The sequence below is a fragment of the Choloepus didactylus genome, chromosome 2 (genome assembly GCF_015220235.1).
Source record: "Choloepus didactylus isolate mChoDid1 chromosome 2, mChoDid1.pri, whole genome shotgun sequence".
NCBI classification, from domain to species: Eukaryota; Metazoa; Chordata; class Mammalia; order Pilosa; family Megalonychidae; genus Choloepus; species Choloepus didactylus.
In genome coordinates this window covers 183159137-183181888 of record NC_051308.1, presented here as the reverse complement: position 1 = coordinate 183181888, position 22752 = coordinate 183159137, and the positions used below count along the sequence as shown (strand labels likewise).

At 35.9% G+C, this 22752-nt stretch overlaps 1 protein-coding gene and 1 pseudogene across 4 annotated transcripts in view; one reads left to right on the top strand and one right to left on the bottom strand.

Annotated features, from left to right (window-relative positions):
* The first annotated feature begins 2977 nt into the window (after positions 1–2977).
* Positions 2978–22752, top strand: part of ATG4C (autophagy related 4C cysteine peptidase) — a 178098-nt gene continuing 158323 nt past the window's right edge. For 3 of the 4 annotated variants that reach the window (XM_037827044.1, XM_037827043.1, XM_037827041.1), the window contains exons 1-2: positions 3209–3338; positions 22600–22680. The gene's annotated coding sequence lies outside the window, so the exon portion shown is untranslated. Of the gene's footprint in view, positions 3339–22599; positions 22681–22752 lie in introns of all 4 variants that reach the window. The other variant, XM_037827042.1, reaches the window with a different exon arrangement.
* LOC119513958 lies at positions 19079–22727 on the bottom strand (annotated as a pseudogene).

Below are 22752 nucleotides of genomic sequence, written 5' to 3'. Positions count from 1 at the left end.
TTTGATGAGAATACGTCAGTTAAGGTGTGACCCACCTCATTTGGGATGGGTCTTAATTATTTTATTGGAGTCCTTTACAAATGGAATGAATACAGAAAGAGGGAGAGAAAGCCACAGAAGCAAGGAGCTGGAAGCAACAAAACCAGACTAGAATTGAGAGACCAGCAGATGCTGCCATGTGGCAGAGGAGCCAAGGATTGTGGCAGCCAGTCTTTGGGAAGAAAGTATTGCCTTGATAATGGTTTGCTTTGGACATTTTCTCAGCCTCAAGATTGTAATCTAATAAATTCCCATTGTTCAAGCTGAACCATTTCATGGTATTTGCTTTCAGCACCCTAGGAAACTAAAACATCAAGTTTTCCTTAAAAAGGAAAATGATTAGCTTTAGAGGTCTGTGAGGGATTTGTCTCATCAAGACTGATCTCAACTTATCTCAATATAATATCTCCAATCAGGCATTCATGGTCATGGAACACATTTACTTATTAAATAGAACCTTCATCTTTTTGTGGGTCCAGGAGGGAGATGGATAGGAAGGACCTTTGATAGAAGTTAAGGATTAACACTTATCAGGAAAAATCTGGAGCTCTAGGGTAATCAGTGGTATTCGAATGGCTGGTGTGTCCTGGTATATAACATTTTAGAAAGGGCTTGAATACTTAAGATAATTCAATTATGCGTGTCACATATATAACTAAGCAGCAAATTGCTCTTTTATAATTACTGAATGTGGTATTCTGATTGATTAAATATTCATTTTAATAGTTATTTTATTATATATCATAACAAGAATTATTAATTTTAGAAGAAACAATAAAATACACATTAGAAATATTTTACATTCAAACTACATAAGATGAATGGGCAGGAAGTTTAGGGCCTCAATCATCACTGTGAACTTCCACAAACACTCACTTGAGAACCAGTTACTCTGTGCAAAGTACTGCACAGAGGGACACACAAAATTAAGATGGGGCTCTTATGTTTAAGAAATGATATTGTCTTTTATAGAGTTCTAATTAACCAAGCGCTTAAGTGATTATTAAAAGTTGTGTTACACATATTTCACTTTTTGGTTTCCATTGTGATAAAACTCTCTTATCTGTTTTTCATTTCCTTTTAAATCTTTCCCAATTATCAAATCTTTCTATGCTTCAGAAATAGCTTATAGACCCTAGGCAAAGCACTTCGCCCCTAGTAGCACTAGTGTATCTGCTGAACTGAGATGAACAACTTTTCCAATTTTAAGTTTTATGGGACTGGAGATTGGCTGCATTGGAAAGTCAAAGACACATTTTGAGGACAGAATAATTGCTGAGTGCTGCAGCTGTGCAAATCTCTTTTTAAAAAGCATGAGGTCTATTACATAAATTATATACTCTTTAAACTTTCTTCCACATTCGTTTACACAATGGATCATTGAAACTACTTTAGAAATATGCATATCAAATATTTAGCATAGTTTTAAGCTTCCTTAATAACATCACTAATAAGTGGATGCATTATGTATTTATTTACTACAAAAACCTATGAGTAGCAGATAAGCTAATTACAGTTTCTCAAGATTACCTTTGAATTATTCTGGTGGAAATGTTTTCTCTCACTGCATTGATATTATTTTGGTGCATGAGTATGGAAAGCAGTAGATTGTTTCTCATGATCATAGATTTTAAATATTTACTTGCTAGTGCTGCATAATTTAGCACACTGGAGTTGGAAAGCAGTTTGTATGGTAGCTGGTTCCATGTCAGTGTTACAAAATATAAGTTCCCTCTGTGGCTTCTGTTGGAAATTGTAAAATGAAAGGTTTTCTACTCCTTTTTTCTAATCTAATAAACTTTGTTTTGTTGTAAATCTATAGAAAACCAATATTTGTGGCATAAAGGCAATTTTATTTTATATAATTACCATATAGTTATTTTAAGAATTCAAGAATTGTTTCTTATAGCCTTTAATGCAGAATACCAAAAATAGGATATCTTCATTACTGAAATCCAGAAATCCTTTTGAAAGCTACAACAAGGCATCTAGATGTCTTGTGAGATGCCAATTATCTGTCCTAAAAAATCAGAATAGAGTTCTGGATGTCAAGAACAGGCAGGGTATTCTAATCATGCAAGAAAACAGTTACTTTGCTCACTTTAATACATGTCTCATCTGTGATATATGGTTGGTTATAGGTTGCCCTAACCAAACAGAAAAATAAATAGTTCCAGTTACCTGTTTTTGTCATAATAATAATAATAATACAAGATTATAATTCAAACCATTAAACACATTTAAAAATTGGAAAACCTGTTTCAAGTTTAATTCTGAACTTTTTAAACTCTGCATTCTGAAAAGCTTTCCCTTGTGGTCTCCTGGTCGGGTATTTTGGACTGTTAATTTTTTACCTCTAGCTCTGACTAATACTTCCTATGCAATCCAGGAGACTGCCTGGAAGTACTTGCTCCAGCACAATCTTGCGGTACTGCAAAACGATATAGAATTACATTTTGCAATAAATTTAGTATTCCTCTCAACATCCCTTAGGAGTGAGGATAAAATTTTCCACTTCCTAAGAATCTGTGCAGACTGTCCTTTCATTCAATGAAAATAATCTGAATGTAGAAAATGGATGCACACCTTCCTTGATGTTTTATAAATATTTACCTATGGTCTCAACTATAGTTTGGTTTAGAGTACTTAACCACAGGATAGGAGGGAATACTGGCAATTTTACCAAAGTGGGGCTTAGTAGGAAGGTCTACATTGGTCTTCCTAAGTGATTTAATAAGGCCTCTGAAATCGCATTAGGGTCTGCAGCGGTGAGAATGAGCGGGGGCGGGTACCTAAGCGATGGAGAGGCGGGGAGAGGAATGAGGGGCGCAATGCATGCTGGCTCTTGTAGTTCCTATGGCAGAGGAGCGGAGCGATGTTGCACAGCATGCTGGGAATTGAAGTCCAATTGTACAAGAAGACCTTAAGGCATTTAACTTGGTGTGTCTATCAGAGATGCCCCTTGTAGCTGGATACTTTCCCTTGGTTCTGCGCTTGCCACATTGGTGACTTAGGAGTTGAGGTGGCGAACGGGGAGAAAAAAGGGATGGATGAACCAAGCGGCGAGGGGCTCTCTGAACTGTTGCTATAGCGGCCGCCAATGGAAAGGTCCCATGCCCCGGAAGTGGCTGACCTGAGGTTTTGAGGCTTACTACGGCGGCCGGGGCGTTGTGGGGGCGTTGCTGAGGTTCGGGTGTTTGCGTGTGTGCTGGTTGCTATTGTGGCGGTAGCTGCTAAAGCTGGAGCATTTCCTGGATTGGTGGCTCCTGCGGTCTTTAGAGTTCTCCAGTCCTGTTTCGGTGAGGGGACGACTAGAGGCTAGCGGAGTTAGGAGAAGGTTGGGGCTTAGTGTCTGGTTCCCGAATTACTGGTTTTTTGGGGGCCTTGCTTTCAGTTGATACCCTGCGGCCAACCGTCGCTTTGGCGTCTCCCTCATTTGCCCTTTCTAGAGTCATTTATCTTCTGACTCTCGCCCGATTCTGGGCTCTGGAGTTAAACCGTCAGCCTTCCTGTGGGCAGCTGTTCTTTGCTTATGGCTTTTTTTAGGTATTCGAGGCACGAATTTAGTGTCCTTTGAGCTCTCGCATCCGTTTAATCCTTTCCCATGCCACTTCTCTGCCTGCCCTCTTTCTTCCCGTAAAATATAAATATATATAATATACATAAAAAAATATATATGTTATATTTATATGATCAATAGGTAGAAACCGGATCCTGGGAACTGAGTCTTCTTATTCCTAGTTTCTCTCCTCCTTGATGGCCTTACTGCTTCAGACCATAACGCTCTCACTTGAATATTTTAATGCTTTTACTTTTCCATCAGGACATTAACATTCATTTTCTTAAAGGTATTTGGTTCTCGCAGGCTTTCAACCCTTCCACCCCTACCCACATCTAAGGGCTTTTTAGGTTGGAGATAAAGAATACATTCTTACATGTTATTTAAGAAATTTCCAGCTCAAATGATGATTGGTGAATACACGGAGACCATCGGTCAACTCAGTGTGATTCTAAGAATTGAGTTTATATTTCTTAAGATTTCTTTGGTTTATATTTTCGTTTCGTATTGATTCCCACCTGGGGTTTGCTGCATGCCTGTATAGTTAGAGGTGTATACCTCATCCTACAGCTCTGTATACTAGATGGGAATTTTCTTCTTTTCCTACGCCGACTGTATATACCTAGTTGGAATTTTTATAATGATTTCTGTCAGCTGATAGCAGATAGACACAAGGGAGTAATCTTTTCTTCTTGCTTGTAATTTGTAACTAGATTATGGATCATGAAAGTACCCAGAGGGATTGGAAAGGCTTTGAAAGGTAAAGCCTGTGTATTTTCCAAGTTACAAATTAATTAACACTCTTCTCTGAACAGTGAAGAGTTTCTAATTAGTGCAATCTAATGCTGTTACTGAATCAATTATCAATTCATTCACCATAAAATTTTGGGAACTTTTTAAAGGTAAAAAGTGGCCAATATAAGGAATTGTATAGTATAGTGAAAAGAGTTTAAAAAACATTAAACTGATGTTCTTTTTTTCCCCTGTAAAATGGTATCAAAATATATAAAAATTTATTTGCAGTAATTGGTTATGAGGAATTTCTAGATATACTGATAGCTCTGGTAAAACAGCATTGTGTACTACTCATTAATGTTTTGTAGACAGAAATTCTGAACTTCCTGGGTTTCTGGGGAGTATGTAATCAAATGAGTTTGCAGTTTCTTTTTAATTCTGATTGTTGCACTATAGAGGTTCTAATAGTAAAATTATCATTTTCTTTCAGCAATCAAAAAAAACTATACATTTCAGTAAAATATAAATATTAATACTTCTATCCTGTTAAATTTGCATTATTTCTAATTAATCTGAAATGGTTTCAGCCATCTTAGAGTTTGAGGCTAAATGTACACTATTTCAGAATAAATATACTCATGGAATTCTTTATTGTAAGAATGATAAGAGGCTAGACATTATGCAGACTTTTTATATTTTTCCATTCTATTCATTTAGTAGACACTTATTGGAAACTTTTTACCATTTAACGATTGCCATGATCTCAAAAATGTTTAGTGAGCACAGCTCTTTGTCTTCAGCACTATACTAGAAGCTTTTAAAGCATTATCTCACTTTATTACAACTGTGAGATACTGAATATATTTAGCAGATGAAGAAACTGAGGCCCAAAGAGTTTGTCATTTAGTCCTTTGACTAACTCTTTGACTAATGTCATTTAGTCTTTGACTCTTTCCACTGTACAGAGCTGCCAAGATTTGTTCTCTCCACTGAGGTATAAAAAGGCATTAATTTAACACATACTTACTCAGCCAGATACTCTTCTAGGTTCTGGGAATACAGCAGTGAACAAAAAATGCGAAAGTTCCTGCTTTCAGAGAGCTTATGCTCTAGCAGAATGTATGAGATGTAAACATTGTCTTCAAGGAGCGGAAGATATAGCCAGTATGTGTTAACTTTTATACAAATGTTTTAAAATGCCAGAGTTGAAAGGAGAAATGAATTAGGGAAGGTTTCATGAAGAAGAAGGGATATGATCTGGAACTTGAATAATGCATAGGGATTTGATAGAAATTGTGAGGAAAATGATTCCAGGTTGAGATAAAAGATAAAAAAAATTCTGAAGGCTGAATTATGGAAGAGAAAAAGTAGAAGGAAGGACAGGTAACTGGACTGCTTTGTCTCTCCAGTTAATTGCTTATAGTAGTAGGTGCATAATGTTGCTTGAATTTGAAACAGATGCTCAAATGATAGAAGCTATTGCAAGAGATCAGATGTGAGGCAATGAGGAATTAGATCTAGGGTGTTTGCAGTGGGAAAGGCAAAAGAAAAGGATTTGAGAGCTGTTGTGAAAGAAGCAGTAGGACCTGTCAATTTGAGTATTGAGAAGGAGTTGGTAACAAGGAAGACAAAAGACCGGAAGATGACCAGGTTTGAACTGAGTAGACCAGGTGGTAAAGTATTTTGTAGATTTACCTATTTCATCAAGTCATGGCATTTTTGGCTCCAAGGTGTACCATTATTTATGTACCATTAAGAAAGGAAAAATATTGTCAACTAAACAAAAATCATCAACTGTATGGTGCATTTCTATTTAAGAGTTAAAATGTAAAAAGTGGGGGGGGGGGACCTAAGACGGTGGCTATGTGAGACAGGACAAAAAAAAATCTCTGTGAAAAATACTAGAAAAAAAACAGAAGGAGACCCAGAGTACCAGTTTCAGTGATGCGCCAGTTGGACAAGGCCTCCTAGCACCACACTGGCCGTATACTTGGTGTAACCAAGGAATCTGCATTCCGAAATGAGTGGCTAAGCTGGCTGGAAGACCCGCAGCTGTGCTACGGTGTGGGGAAGCTGGGGGTTGGCGTCTGGAGACAAACTGGTTCTTTAAAAAAAAAGGGAAAAACCCAGGAGCGGCCGCAGTTGCTGATGGTGGAAACCACACAGTGAAACACGACAGGAGCGAGCTGAGCCGGCCTCAGTGTTGGCCGTGGAGGATAGCTCGTGGCAGACACCCTCGGGACCGGGGAGTGCAGGGGAGAGCCAGAGGGAGGGAGAAGCCCCGCGGCTTGTAGCTGGACCCCTGGAGGGCTGGATAAACTCCTGCCTGGAGCCGTGCCCACAGCCCAGAGCCCCGCCAGTTGTTCCGGAGCTGGGAAGGAGGAACTGTGCGTAGAGAGGGGTTGTGGAGATGCCCCGTTCAACCCTTTGTGCATCGGGCTGAGAGCACCCCAGCATGGCAGGGTGGCCCAGGGCTTCCCTTGAGGGACGACGCACAGTTGTGACGTAGCACAGCCCTCCCTCAGCAGAGGTCCTGGAAGATCACAGCTGAGAAAGAGGGCCCGCTCGGAAAACCCAGGGACGCTGTGCCAAGTCCGGTGGTTTGTGGGTCAGCGAGAGAGAGGGTCTGGGACGGATCCGAAATGAAGGCTTAGACTCTTGTGACGGCCTTGAATCTCCAGGAACACCTGGGGGGATTGAATATTAAAACTTCCCTGTCTCCCTGGCCACCCGGACACACGCCCCACATTCAGGGTGGACGGCTCTAGCAACACACCCAAACTGAGTTCACCAACTGAACCCCACAAGAATCATTTCCCAACAGAAGGGACAAGGTTGGGGAGAGCTGACTTGAGGGGTATAGGTGATTCACAGATGCCACCTGCTGGTTAGCTAGAGAAAGTATACGCCACCAACCTGTGTTTCTGAAAAATTAGATTGGCATTTTTTTGTTTTTTAACAACTCGAAAGAACCCTATCAAGCAAAGCAAATGCTAAGAGGCCAAAAACAACAGAAAATCTCAATGCATATGATAAAACCAGATGATATGGAGAACCCAAGTCCAAACACCCATATCAAAATATCAGAAGGCACCCAGTTCTTGGCTCAATTAATCAAAGAACTACAATCGAGGAATGAAAACGTGGCAAAGGATTTAGAGGACATCAAGAAGACCATGGCCCAGGATATAAGCGACATAAAGAAGACCCTAGAAGAGCATAAAGAAGACATTGCAAAAGTAAATAAAAAAATAGAAGATCTTATGGAAATAGAAGAAACTGTTGGCCAAATTAAAAAGATTCTGGATATTCACAATACAAGATTAGAGGAAGTTGAACAACGTCTCAGTGTCCTAGAAGTCCACAGAACAGAAAATGAAAAAACAAAGGAAAGAATGGAGAAAAAAATTGAAAAAATTGAAATGGATCTCAGGGATATGATAGATAAAATAAAACATCCAAACTTAAGACTCATTGGTGTCCCAGAAGGGGAAGAGAAGGGTAAACGTCTAGAAAGAGTATTCAAAGAAATTGTTGGGGGAAACTTCCCCAACCTTATACACAATGTAAATACACAAAGCATAAATGCCCAGCAGACTCCAAATAGAATAAATCCAGATAAACCCACTCTGAGACATATTCTGATCAGACTGTCAAATACTGAAGAGAAGGAGCAAGTTCTGAAAGCAGCAAGAGAAAAGCAATTCACCACATACAAAAGAAACAGCGTAAGACTAAGTTGTGACTACTCAGCGGCCACCATGGAGGTGAGAAGGCAGTGGCATGACATATTTAAAATCTTGAGAGAGAAAAATTTCCGACCAAGAATACTTTATCCAGCAAAACTCTCCTTCAAATTTGAGGGAGAGTTTAAATTTTTCACAGACAAACAAATGCTGAGAGACTTTGCCAATAAAAGACCTGCCCTACTCCAGATACTAGAGAGCCCTACCAACAGGAAACAAAGAAAGTAGAAAGAGATACAGAGAATTTTAACAGACATATATAGAACATTACATCCCATATCACCAGGACACTCATTTTTCTCTAGGGATCACGGATCTTTCTTCAGAAGGGACCATAGGCTGGGACATAAAACAAGCCTCAATAAATTTAAGAAGAAAAAAGAAAATTGAATATATTCAAAGCACATACTCCAACCACAATGGAATACAAATGGAAGTCAATAATTTTTTGAATTGTAACTCCACTATTTACTTCCTACTTGATATAAAATACACAGACTCTAAGGACAAATCAGTGGTTTTGAACTCAACGTAAAATATGTAATTTTTGACAAGAGCTATATAAAGGTAGGGGAATGGAGGAGTATGGGAACATAGTCTATGTGTCCTATAGAAGTTAAGCTGGTATCAAAGAGAAATGGGGGAAGGGGCAATGGGGAGTTAAGAAATGAGTGTAAGGTTGCTGTTTGAGGTGAAGGGAAATTTCTAGCAATGGAGGGTGGGAGGGTGATAGCGTTACAAGATTCTAAATGTGATTAATCCCGCTAATGGAATGCTAGTGAGGGGGTAGAATGGGAAGATTTAGGCTGTATATATGTTTCCACAGTTGAGAAAAGAAAAAAAAAAAAAAGCAGTCTAAATAGACAACAATTGAATGCCAAGGATGACCCTGGATAGGATCGAATGATGGAGGACAGGAGGCTCAAAGGGACATAGTTGAGACATAAGGAAAAGGAAATACAGAATGTAAGCTTTGTATCATTGTTTAATCTCTTGTACTTCTTAGCTGCGCTTAATGGGATTGCATAAAAGAATGTTCTTGTTCATGGGAATTGTATATGAGAATTATAGTGTGCAGCTAGCTCTCATATGTTCAGAAGACAGAGCAATAGATGACGGATGATAGATAGGGAGAGAGGGAGGGAGGGAGAGAGGGAGGGAAAGAAATAGCAGTGAGACAACATGTTAAAGTTTGTGGATCGGGGGGTATCGGGGGGTATCAGGGGGGTCAGGGAATGCTGGAGTTCTGTGTATGGGGTTTGTATGGTTTTTGCAACTGTTCCTATAACTGTGAATTTACTCCAAAATAAAATGTTTAAAAAAAAATGTAAAAAGTATAAGACCTAGAATTGATTAACTAGGGAGCTTTTTGTGACAGTTGGTGAGTCTTATAACCACTTTATTTTTTATTATTTATAAATAAATTTCCAGTCTCACAATGCGTTTAGTAATTTAGCACTTATATGTTAACCAGCTACTGTTCTACGGCACGGTGATACCCTAGTAAGTAAATAAATACAGTAGCTACCCTCATAAAACTTACTGTAGGATAGGGGAGGCAGATACTAATCCAATACTCAGTCAGAGGAATTTAAAATTACAACTATGGTAAGTGCTATAAAAAAGGACTTGATACTATGCAAAGGAGGAACTGATTACAAGGGGATAAGAGTATGGATGGAAAGACCAGTTAGAAGGTTGTTGGAATAGCCCAAATGAGAGATGATGTTATAAGGTGACGGTGACGATGGCAAGACAGAGAGTAGTAGTTGAATTCCAAAGATGTTTAGGAGCTGGAACTGAGTGATGGATTGGACATGGGGGCTGTAGAAGAGGAAGGCATCATCGACAACTCCTCTGTTTTTTTGCTTATATAATTGGATGGATTGTGGTGCAATTCACTGAGATAGAGAACACTGAAAGAGGACCAGGTGTAGGGGACATGGCTTACTAATTTTTTTTTTATTATTGTGGTAGCAATGTTCAAGGTTAATTCCTTAGATATTTTTTGCTTTTATGTCATTGTTTTGGGTAAATATATTTGAGGAATGGTATACTTGAAGTAAGTTTTTTCAGCTTTTTTTTTTTCTTGGATGAGTAGGGAGTGAAGTTCTAGTGGTGTCTGTTTTGAATTTATATGTAAAATATTAAATCATATACATCAATAGGTAACTAAGTTATACAGTTTCTTTATTTTAATTTGGGATTTGGCAGTAAATTGGGCATCTGGTTGAATTCTAACTTCATTAGTTGGCACATTTGTAAATATAAATGTGCATTTGGGAAAAAAGGCATGCTTTTGTTTTTTCTTTTAAAATGTCTCATTTGTGTAATTTTTGATAGATATTGAATTAATGCACTCAGTTTCTTGTTTAAATCTTGGAATTCATAGTAAAAACACTGGAGTACATGTAATGATTAAGAACATGGACTTTGAACTGCCTGGTTTTAAGGTCTTTTTGCTGTTTTCTAGTATTATGATCTTGGAGAAGTTATTTAGCCTTTCCAAGCCTTTGTTTATTTATAACATGAGGATAATATGAGATAATATCTGCCTTATAGAGTTGTGAGGATTAAATGAGGTGATAGATGTACATAGGTTAACAAAAGTCCTGGTACAGAGCTGTAATAGAAACTGATGGTGGATTTGTTTGTAATTACTCGTAATTTGTTAGGATTATTGAGTTTCTTTTTAGCCAAACCTTTTTGAACTTTGTACTCACTTTTAGGGTAAGGTGAAGAAGTAGTTAGGTTTTAAGAGTTTGGGGTTTGGAATTTATGCTGACTTGAAAGTATTAGACACTGATAATTGTTTTAGTGTTTTTTTGTTATGGTTGTTACTTTTTATTTTAGCCAAGAGGAATAAAGAATGGTGATATGGTGTCAGATATGTCCTAGAATCCTAAAAGTGCAAAAAACTAATATTTGGATGAATTTATGTATTTTACAAAGTAGTTTCACTTAATTCTAATTGTGTTCTTAGAACAAATGTGTGAGGAACTGAGGGAATGTGACAAACTCACCTCTTCTGACTCCAAGTTCATGTCTCTCTTCACTGTCACATGCACTAATAATTACTTAATCATCACTCAACTTTCAAAGTATTTTATAATTGTTTTTATTTTAAAACTAATACCTGGTAAAGTGGGATTTTTTTTTTTTTTTCATACTTTATAGGTGAGAAAAACTAAACAGCTGTACAGCCTTCTGCATAGTAGGGGCAGGCTCAGGCCAGGAAAGTCCAAGTTCTTTGCCCGCCTTCTCGATTGCACAGCCTCTTTTGGATGAAAAAGACTTAGGAACTTCTTGGTATATTGCAGTAGATAACTAAGTCTTACCAGCTGCTCTGTAGCCAATTTAATTTCTACCCTACTTTTTCCCCCCCAACTTGTCTTCTTTTGAAATTTTCAAACTTGTAGAAAAGTTGAAAGAATAGTACAATGAATACTTGTCTATCCTTCACTTAGATTCACCAGTTGTTAATATTATGCCTCATTTGCTCTATCTTTTTTTCTCTCACACATAAACTTTTTTTTGCTGAATGTTTTGAAAGTAAGGTGGAGACATCATGACATCTCTCTCCTAAGACTAGGACATTCTTCTACATAACTGTAATGCTATTAACATACCCAAATAATGTAATCTTGATATGATAATATTATTTAATACACAATCCATATTAAAAAATTCAGTTTCCCCCAAATGTCCCATAATGCCTTTTATAGTTTTTTTTAGTAGTGAATCCAGTTAGGGGTTGTGAATTGTATTTAGTTGTTAGTCTCTTTGTGTTCTTTTATCTACAACATTCTTACCTTTTCTTTTTGGTTGTTTATGAAATTAACATTTTTGAAAAGTCCAAGCCAATTGTTTTGTAGAATGTCCACAAAATTGATTTGTCTGATTGTTTCCTTGTGATTAGTTTCAGATTAAATAGTTTTTTCAGGATTTACATAGGTGATGTTGTGAACTCCTCATTTTATCACATTAGGTAATGTATAGTTTGTTTTATTATTGGTTATGTTAAGAGCTATTGATTCATTTAGCCAGATTTCCCCATTCTAAAAGTACCTTTTACCTTTTGTAATTAATAAGTATTCTGTGGGGGTGATAATAGTGAGACCAAAACAATGTGGATGTTCTACTTTTCAATACTTTTTTTTTTTAATCCAGTGATTTTTAGTAGCTGCTGAAGATCCTTGCCTGTATCAGTCATTACACTGGTGGTTGCCAAAGAGTGATTTTCTAATTCTGTCAGTCATTCTACATATATTTACTGGCTATCTTTTCTGAAGAAGAGCTTTCCCGCTCTTCCCTTTTTATTTTAGTATCACTATGTACCCAAGTAGTCTTTTTTCAAAAATTTATCTAATGTGTTATAATCTGTAACCTTCATTCTTTTTGATGATTAAATTATTTCAGATTTGTCAGTGGCAGTCTTTCCTGTGTCTTTTTGATTGTCCGCTTTGGTACCTGAGCCCTTTTCTTTCTTTCTGGCACAGTAAGATGTTCCAGGCTCTTATACTTTACCTGTTCAAGACCTGGAACCAGGCATTTCAACATGGAGTCTTAGTTCATTTTAGTGGAGAATGATACTTAGAAACTAGGATCTGGCCATTGAATATGCTTATTGCTACTGGAGTGTGTCATTTCTTCTGAAGCCTTTTAAGTAGACAGAGATGGGAAATATATATATTTTTAATTTTATGTACTTATATACACACACATATATAAATGTATATGTAAGTAGATATATATACATATGCATACATACATATATATAAATTTAAAGAAATCATGAGTTTGTATTCAGTTTCAACACCACAGTGTAATAACTATAACAAAAAACACCAATTTATATTTTTATCTCCCTTTTCCCATAGGAATAATTCTGATTCTCAACCAAATCAATATATTTACTCATTTAATCTAGCCTACAAAACACATAAAGTAGTTTTAGAGTTACTAAACCAATTCTACTTCCAATAACAAATCTATCAAGTAAAGATTTCTTTGCTATTTTATGTCCTTAGACTATATCCCATTTAAGTTGTGCAGTCAAAGTAGGTGTTCAGAGGTTATTGCACTGTTTTTCTGTGTGATTATGTTACCAATTTAAAATATAGTTAGGTTCCTATTAAACTACTTTTTTAATAGACTCTTTCTATAAAATCACTATTCTGTAAAACTATTAAAGTAGACATAATGATTTAAAACTTTATCATAATATATAGTTACGGGGAACTCTGGAAGAGTTATATCAGATGGAGAATCTGCATTTTTAAGCATTGTAAAGCTTTAAGCTGGTAGCTTTATCAACTTGATACAAGGTTATTTAAAATTGAGAATGATGAGACAAGTGACATCAAACAATTCCATTTGTAAACCAAAACAACTGTGTTTGTGAATATTTTAAACAATGCTCTTCTTTTGACTGATGATACAATTCAAGTATTTATCTTTAACAATAGACCCTATTGTTGAGGATATGTTAACTCATTCCTAAGTAATATGTCTAGTGTTTTCCTTTATTTCTACCCAGAATAGATTTATGTTATTTGTGTGTCCTTGTCCTTTGTATTTGAAGAATACCAGTTGTAACTGTGTATTACCCTGAGATATTATTCACATGTGAATACTCTAATTGGAAAAGAGAAAAACATTTCTCTTAATAGTTACAACACTTAATAACTATTACAATATTATAGAGATATTGTTTTACAATATCTCTATTGTGAAACAACCACATTCAGCCTTGTGTTATGGTTATTTATAAACATCTTGCTTATAAGAATATAAGGTTAATAAGAGCAGGAACTGGGTTTCATGGCTCTTTGTGTCTCCCATAGTGCCTTGCAGGAGTAGCCATTCAAGTACTTGATGAATGAGTAAATGTGATTTTTTTGTGTTTAAATGACATGTAGTCACTAATCTCGATAATATGGGTACACTTTTTTCTTGGCAACAATAATAAGCGGAAAGCGACTTTGAAAAGATCTTATTCGTATTTACTTATTACAGACCCCCAAATCACCGTGTCTGAAATTGAATTCCCTATCTGTGGAAGGAACTGTCACCCTCCTAGACATCAGACCTGAAATCTCAGAGTCAGTCACTTTAATGTTCTTTCCCATATGTGGGCAAGTAGACATTCTTATATTTATGAGGATGCTACATACAAGTTCAGCTTGTTGCTTATATCTTCTCATTTCTAATCCCCTTACCATTACCCTGATCGATGTCCTCATTACCACTTATGTAACATTTTTCTGACTACATGAAGAAACTGGGCATATTTAATGTGGAAAAGAGAAGATTTGGGGGATGAGGACACATGTCTTTAAATATCTCAAATGGAAGAAGGATTACTTTCAGAAGGCATAGTAAGTAGAAATTAGAGGAGACAGATTTTTGGTTCCATATAATGGTCTTTCTAGCGAGTGTGGTTGTTTAAAATTAACAGGTATCATGGTAGTTATGTGGATAATAGTTATGTTAGTAGAGAATAAATAGTTTAAAATTTTATCAGACTTTTAAACTTCGAACTGTACTTTCAGCTCAGTGCAACACTTAAATACTGCACTCCTTGTTCTACAAGTGTTAAGTCAGATGCTGCTGGGTGACTATACTTGGGATATTGTAAAGGAGATCTCGCTACTATATGGGTGGTGGAATTCCATTATTTAATTAGTGAGTCGAACCAGAGAGCAACATCAGGTTCATGGGGATGGGGTTGATATTTTTCAGGTCTTTTAAATTTACATGCTTTCCTTCACTAGGCTCCCTTTCACCCCCCACACTGTAGGTTATGAGAGATTATTGATAGATTGGAGTATATTGTATGGGGGAAATGGTGTGAATATAGAGAAAGATAAATTACTATTGTTTATAGTAATAGTTACTAGTTACTAGATGGTTTTTTTTATTTTTTAAATCTTCATTTTATTGAGATATATTCACATACCACACAGTCATACAAAACAAATCGTACATTCAGTTGTTCACAGTAGCATTACGTGGTTGTACATTCATCACCTAAACCAATCCTTGACACCTTCATTAGCACACACACAAAAATAACAAGAATAATAATTAAAGTGAAAAAGAGCAATTAAAGTAAAAAAGAACACTGGGTGCCTTTGTTTGTTTGTTTGTTTCCTTCCCCTGTTTTTCTACTCATCCAACTAGATGTTTTATAAGTTCCCTTTCAATCCTGAGATTCTGACGTCCTTCAATTCTTGGAGGGGTTAAGTATATTTTGTTGATTAAATAGTTTGACCCAGTCTCTCACTTCTTAAGGACTGCATATGTAACAGCTTTCTCCACAGAAGGTTGCATTGTAAAGATTAAAATATGGAGGCTCCAAACATTTATAGTTACCTTGGATTCATCAGAGATTACTAAGGTCTTGACATAATTAAAATTTCTTTATCAAACTATAGTAAATATTATGTTTTATCTAGAGATAAGATGAATAAATGCTTAATACAGCCCATATATATAATTCTCATTGTGGTCTTCAGGTAAATGATTGAGGTCATTTTAACTCCTTGTATCTTATTAATGTTGGTTATGATGATGACTTTACAGTCTGTGAATGTGTACTAGTATTGCACAAGTAGAGGTTTTTGCATATAGCAACTTGATACAAATCCATTGTGAAGGTAAATATATAGTTCAACACTTAGTTTTTCTCCATATGTTTCACTTTTTTAGATTTAAGAGAAGAATGCATAGGTAATATATTTATTTAAATTGTCAGTATAAAGGAGCTGTGCATTTCTTTAGTTTTTTTAACAGGAGGATGTGAAGAATGTTTACAAGATGTATAGGTTGTGGCAAAACTACCCTATTAGTATTTTTGCTGTCAGCCCTTTGTCTTTTCTTAGCCAGTTTCTGAACGTGCATGTCCCACCTGTTCCTTTTCTGAATCTTTTGTCGTTATTTCTGACTGTCTTCTATCTTACCTAATCCTTAGTTCTGAAAGGAGAAAACCCAAATCCAAATAAATATTACCATTGTTCTCCCCTTCTTCAATATTTGCCACTTTTTTTTTTTTTTTTTTGATAAGTATGCCGGGTCCTTAGGTGTTTTCTCAAGTGGGTTTACAAACTAAACATTTTTAGAGTGCTAGTTCAGTGCATAAAAATAGAAGATTGGCAGGTGTAGGAAAAGAGGAGCAATAGAAATAGAAATGATAATTAATGTTTCTGTAAACAAAAAACTGAGACTGAGAGAAAAAATAAAAGAGCCAGAGATAAGATAGCTGGAGGTATTGACCTTCAAGATCAGACAAGGGATTGATATTTGTCACTAAAAATGCAAACAGAGAGAAAAGGTTACAGTGAATGGAAAAGCTTAGGGCAGACCTCACAGTTCATTTTGTTTAATGGTATAGCTAAAAGCACATCAGAAATACTAAATCAGTATCTATATTTTACCTTGCTGCAGAATGCCATTTGGGGAAGATGCCCAAGCTTTAAGCAAATCCCAGAAGTCTGCAGTGTTTTCATCTATTATCTATGTGGCTGAGATGTATTCTATAAAATTAGTTCCTAAAGTTATATCTGCAAAGAACTTTTATTTGGCTTTAAATCCTAACTGGATAAATATTCTATCTATTGCTAGATGGGAAGAGCTAATTACCTTCACCTGCCCTTCAAGGACATTGATTTGAGTATCTTTTACATTTATCAGTTTATAATTTATTGACTATCTTGATGTATGGTTATGGTTAGAAAAGTGATTCTTTAAAAATGACATCTGGGTCCCAATTGATGATTTTCATATGAAATGTAACTTTCAAAAGAAAGTTTGGTCTTTACTCTGCTTCCCACATCATTAACAATGAGGTTAGGAATAAAACTCACCTGGTAGCCTTATCTTTACTGAGATAGAATAAATAGAATTTTCTCCTCTTTAATGATATTATGTTCTAATTAAAAGTGATTTGTCAAAAATGTGAACAATGAAAAGAAATATGGAGATGGTATGCCATGACATATTGTAGTATGCATTAGTAAAGAAAGTCTACTTGAATAAAGACTTAGAATTTCTCTAAAGTTGTAAGAAGTAAACCATATGTTCCTTTTAGAAATAATTTGGAAATTGTGAAGAATGTTATTTTTGTGGTTTTTCTCATCTGAGGCTCTCATGGTACTGCTAGAATAAACAAGAATTTTGGCATATTCATTTTTATCAATGGGGCAGTCAAAGCAGATGTTTTAGATGCTAGAGGAAGTTGAACTGTAATGAATAATGGCTGAACTATCACTTCACTTTATGCTTTGTGACTAAAGAGTTTTAATCCATTAGAATTTTTTTTTTTAATTGGGGAACCTTTGGAAAAGGGCATTTGTGGGTGAGAATAGTTTAGAATTTTGCAATGAGAATCTTACTTTTAAAGTTCATTGTGGTTTCCTCATTTGCGTTTTCCGCTCATTTGCAGTTAAACTAAAAGTACTGTTTAACTTGTCTTTCCTTGGCTCATTTTGCACAAATATGAAGAAAATATTTTAATAGACTGAATGTACTCAAGTATTAATTTGTTCTTTTTCACGTTTTCAAATCTTACTACTTTAAAGAGAAACAAAAATGAATTAACAAGGCATATCCTCTAAGCTTTTTTTATTTTTCCAAACCTGCCCTGGGGAATTAAATTGAGGAAGTTGTTTTTCACATGACTAAGTAGCTGAATCTGATGTCTTTAAGAACCACAAGAATAGAGTTCTTTATCCTAAAAAGGAAAAATGCCCTTTGTCTCAGCATTTTTTTTGTCTATAGGCTGTTTAGTTATCCCGTAGTAGTGGGTTGTCTTCTCTGTAGATTTCTTGTTGAACAGTTCTGGTTGTATGGTTAGAGTTTAACATAATGTGGGCACATTTGTGATTTTGTATATTATATTTTTCATTTGAACAATTTACTTTATGAATTTAATATTTTAAAAGAGGCTCAATGTAAACAATTTAAATAATAAAAGTACAAAGAAGAAAGTAAAAACAGGTTTCATCTAGAGATTTCCGTTTTTAACGTTGTGGATTTCTGAATATTGTTTTATGTATGTATGTATGTGTGTGGGCAGATATATGTATTTCTGAATATACATTCATAAATCATATTCTTTTCTCATTCTATGTCCTGGATATCTTTTTATATTTGTAAATATAGCTCTATATCATCATAATTTGTATATATCATAATTTAGTCATTAACCAGTGTTTTTGAATGTGCCTACGTGCCAGATGTGCTTGGTGAGAGGATATAGTAGTGGACAAGTTAGATTCTCTGCCCTCAAGGAATTTACCTTCTGGTCTTTCCTACTGATTTATTAACTTCAGTTTATATCAACAGATACTTATTGACTATCTACTGTGTGCAGGTAAACAATCACAATAAATATGTATGAGGCAGGGTCAATTCAGCATGTAGCCAGAGCATGTAAAAGGGTTGCCTACTTCAGACATGTGGGTTCAGGGAATGATTTCTTGAGAAAGAGTGACACATAAGCAGAGGCTTGAAAGAAAGCGATTAGTCAAATGGTGAGTGTGAGAGGGAAGAGGAATGTTACATAAGGAAGGAAGTACACGTTTAAAGGTCTGGAGGCAAGAGAGCATGAAGCATTTGATGGTTGAAAGCAATTCAGTGGCTGAAGCAATTTGTACTACATTTATTTTTAAATAAGTGTTTCAAATAAATGTACAAAACTAATCCATGTCTATCTCATTGTCATGAGTAACAGCAGGAAGACACATTGGTTTCCAGCATTACAGGCAACAATAGATGTTGAACACATCTTTCAACACATACATCACTGAATGAATGATATAAACTTCAGTTTTAAAGCAGCGGGTATTAATGTTGCACACTGCTTTAGCTCAGCGCTCATTTCAGAAACAGGCAGTCAGTACTTGAGAGGGAAGAAAAAGGAAACCAGCTTCATTTGACAAAAAACAATGTGTCAAAATATTTTCCCTTTCACACATATACACAAATATTTGAACATTCAGAAAAACAAAGTACCCATCCCGCCATCTTCAGCCTGTTCCTTAACAAATATTTCAAAATATTGATAAATAATAGTGACTGCAAGTAGAATTCCAGTGCTAGATCCAATGACCTTCAGGAAGTTAGCTGGCAACAGCAGGGCACCAGTGCACAAACCACCAAACACAGCTGCTCTGGGAATATACCTTATTAAGTTCATTAATCATAAAGGTATCTCTGTGACCTCTCATTACCATTTGCTGTTCTTTAAGCTATTTAGATAATTCTATCCATGTCTTAAAAGAGAATGCATGTGATCCCAACATGTAGATGATATAAACAACTACATGGACAGGATCCTCAAAAAATGGCACCTTTGGACTCAGGAGGAGAGAGATAATGACAAAGGCCTCTAATGGGTTAAGAATGAGCAGGTCTTCCCCAACTGACTCAACCTGCTGTCCTAGTAATTACTAAGAAGTTGTCACTAAATTGAACAGACAGCAACTGGAAATAACATAGAGGTTTGACACTAAGGCTGACTGAAGAATAATGGGAATGTTGGAGGTATAGAAGAACCTGAAGGGGTAGCTGCTCTCCTCTGCTCAATATTGGGCCAACTTAATGGGCAAGTCCACATGAAATCCCTGAAAATGTATAACAGAAAACTCAAAAACTGTAGCAGTGAGGTTCATGATATTGGGTAAATTCTGGTGGTAGAAAACCTCCCTTAAAGCTTGGATTTTGTCTGTCCTGCTGGCCAATAAATGGGACAGGGTGATGACTGCCCCCTCAAACTCTGTACCTCTGCCCGATGTTAATGGTAGTGAGACTAACAGCCTTCCAGACAATGGTTTCACAGATGATGGTAGCAATGAAGTGGGAAATGTCAGACCCCAAGCTGCAGCTCATCTAACAGCAGCAAAATCAAACCAGCAACAAACAACTGAATGATGATGAGGAGAGAGATGCCAGTGCCCATTTCAGCAGGTTCCCAGTATGTGCCTGTCTTGACATACACAATGGCTTGCCCAGTGATAATAATCATACCAAAGAGTTCCTGGGCCCCATTGAACAGAGCTCTATCTTTGGGTGCATCTCCAACTTCATTGCTTTTGGCTCTAGCTAACATGCGTAATCAAACCAGATGTTACAATTGGAGAGAGAGCCAATTCCATTAAAGTTCTCTGTTGGATGCAAAAATAACTCATCTGGTAGAAAGGATCATCAGAATTTGATGATGTGATCCCAAACGGTGTTATCTGACAACATACTAGGATGAAAGTTGTAGCAATCCATAGAAGCTTCTCTCTAAACTGACTTTTCCTTTCAGGTTTCTGAATTTCTGGTAAAACTGCAAACAAAGGTTTGATAACTTCTAAAAGTTTAAATCCTATGGCAGCAGCTGGGGAGGCCTCGTGGAGTCTATGGCCTGGGCATTTACTTCTGTGGGGTTCTGCCTCTTGGGCCTGGGCGCCGCCTCCCTGTGTGCTCTGGCCTGCCCTCCTGTGGAGCTTTTAAAAATAGACTGCTTATTCTAAATACTTCATATTAATGAGATCATACAATAATTGTCGTTTGTTGTCTAATTTATTTCACTTAGCATGATATCTTCAAGGTTCATCCGTGTTGTTGCATGTATCAGAAATTCATTCTTTTTTAAGGCTGAATAGTATTCCATTTTATTATGTATCACATTTTGTTTATCCATTCATCCTATTTGGGACGATGGAAATATTTTGGTAATGGATAGTGGTGATGGTAGCACAACATTGTGAGTGTAATTAACAACAGTGAAATATATAGATCTGAATGTGGTTAAAAAGGGGAAGGTTAGGTTGTATATATAAAGTTTTTTAGAAGTCCATGGAACTGCACTATACAAACAGTGAACCCTAAGTTAAACCATGGACTATAGTTAATAGTACAGTTATAAAAATGTGCTTTCATCAATTGTAGCAAATGTTCCACATGAATGCAAGGTATTAATAATAGGGTGGTATATGGGAATCCTGTATTTTATGCATGATTTTTTTGTAAACCCACAACTTCTCTAATAAAGAAAAAAAATACAAATTACAGAATCCCACCCCAGGTTACTGGAATCTATGTCTCTGGTGGTCGGACTCCCTCAGGTGATTTTGGGGATCAGTCAGATTTGATAAATAATATGTAAATGCTTTTTCCTTCAGCCTTGCCAGTTTCATCTCCTGTAACAAAGAAAACATGATGAAATTACTTTAATGTGCATTTCTTTGATTTTGTAGGGTTGAAAATATTTTCATGTTTATTGGCCATTTATTTTCTCTTTTGAATTGTCTCTCCTTTTTCCATTTGGGTTTTTTTTTTTTCTCCTTTACTGGTTTGTAAGAGCTCTTCTTATATTAGGGATAGTAACACTTTGTCTACTTAATATTTACCATTTTTTTCCTAGTTGATGAATTGTAACTCAACCTTGTTAATGCTCTTTTTCTTCGTGTACAAAAGTTTTCATTTTTATGTAATCACATTTTCCTTTTTGATTTCAGGTTTTGCATCATGCTTACAAAGGTCTTTTCCACCCCCAGATTGGTTAAAATTTTTAAATTATGTTTCCTTGTAGTATGCATGTGGTATATGTGTGTGTGTATTTAAATCTTTGGTATGTCTAGAATTCACAATATGTGAGATAATTAACTTTATTTTTAAAACTGGCTAGCTTATTAGTTTAGCATGATTTATCAAATTAGTCATCTTTTCCCACTGATCGAAATATTTCTCATATCAAATACTAAATTTTCAAACATGCTTGGGTTTATTTCTGTACTCCCTGTTAAGTTTTATTCTGTGTCATCCTGTACTACTAATAATAGTAAATTTAAGTGATATTAACCTTTATTCACTGTAGTTTTATAATGTGTTTCAGTATACAGTAAGGCAAATTCCCGCCTCATTAGGAATTTTTCGTTATTCCTTTAAAATTTTGTCAATTTTATAATACTTTCCAATATGGTTTACAGGATCACCTTTTAAAATCTTCTCTGGTTGCTCTAAACTTAAGATTTTTAGAAATAGACATTTACATTTTGTTATAGATATAAAGTGGGTTTCAGTCTTTATGGAAGATTGGAATTCAATTTTAGTTATATGAAAATTAACTATACTGAATTATTATTAAGCTAGCAACAGTCCATCTTTAGTTTGATCTTAGAGAACACTAACTTTAATGTTCTCATCTACTCTATATAACAATGGCAGTTAAGGAATTCTTATAGAAATTCAAAGATATGTTCCAAAAACATTTCAAATGTTTCAAGTTTGGGGGTAAAGTTACTCTGAGTTGATAGCCTAGGTAGCAGGAGGTTCAACTAAAAATAATAACTGAATTACTCAACAATTTATTCTACTCTTAATTTCTTGAGGTCAGGATATTGTTCTCATTAATTTCTGTACCTGCTACAGCATCTCATTTATTTAGGAGTAATTATCTAAGATATAAACTTTCCACATACAAAATGTCTAATTGCACACTGTCTTCATTTCCCCTCTACCCACTTTAAGGGCATCTCCCCTTCCATCTCCTTGCCGAGGACTGTCCGGAGTGTCATCTGGTGGCTGATGTTGGGAACTGTCTGAACCAAGGTATTTCCTGTGACCTGCTTTCTTTCTGACTTAGGAAGAAAATACATGCTTGTACATTCTCTTATTTTAAAA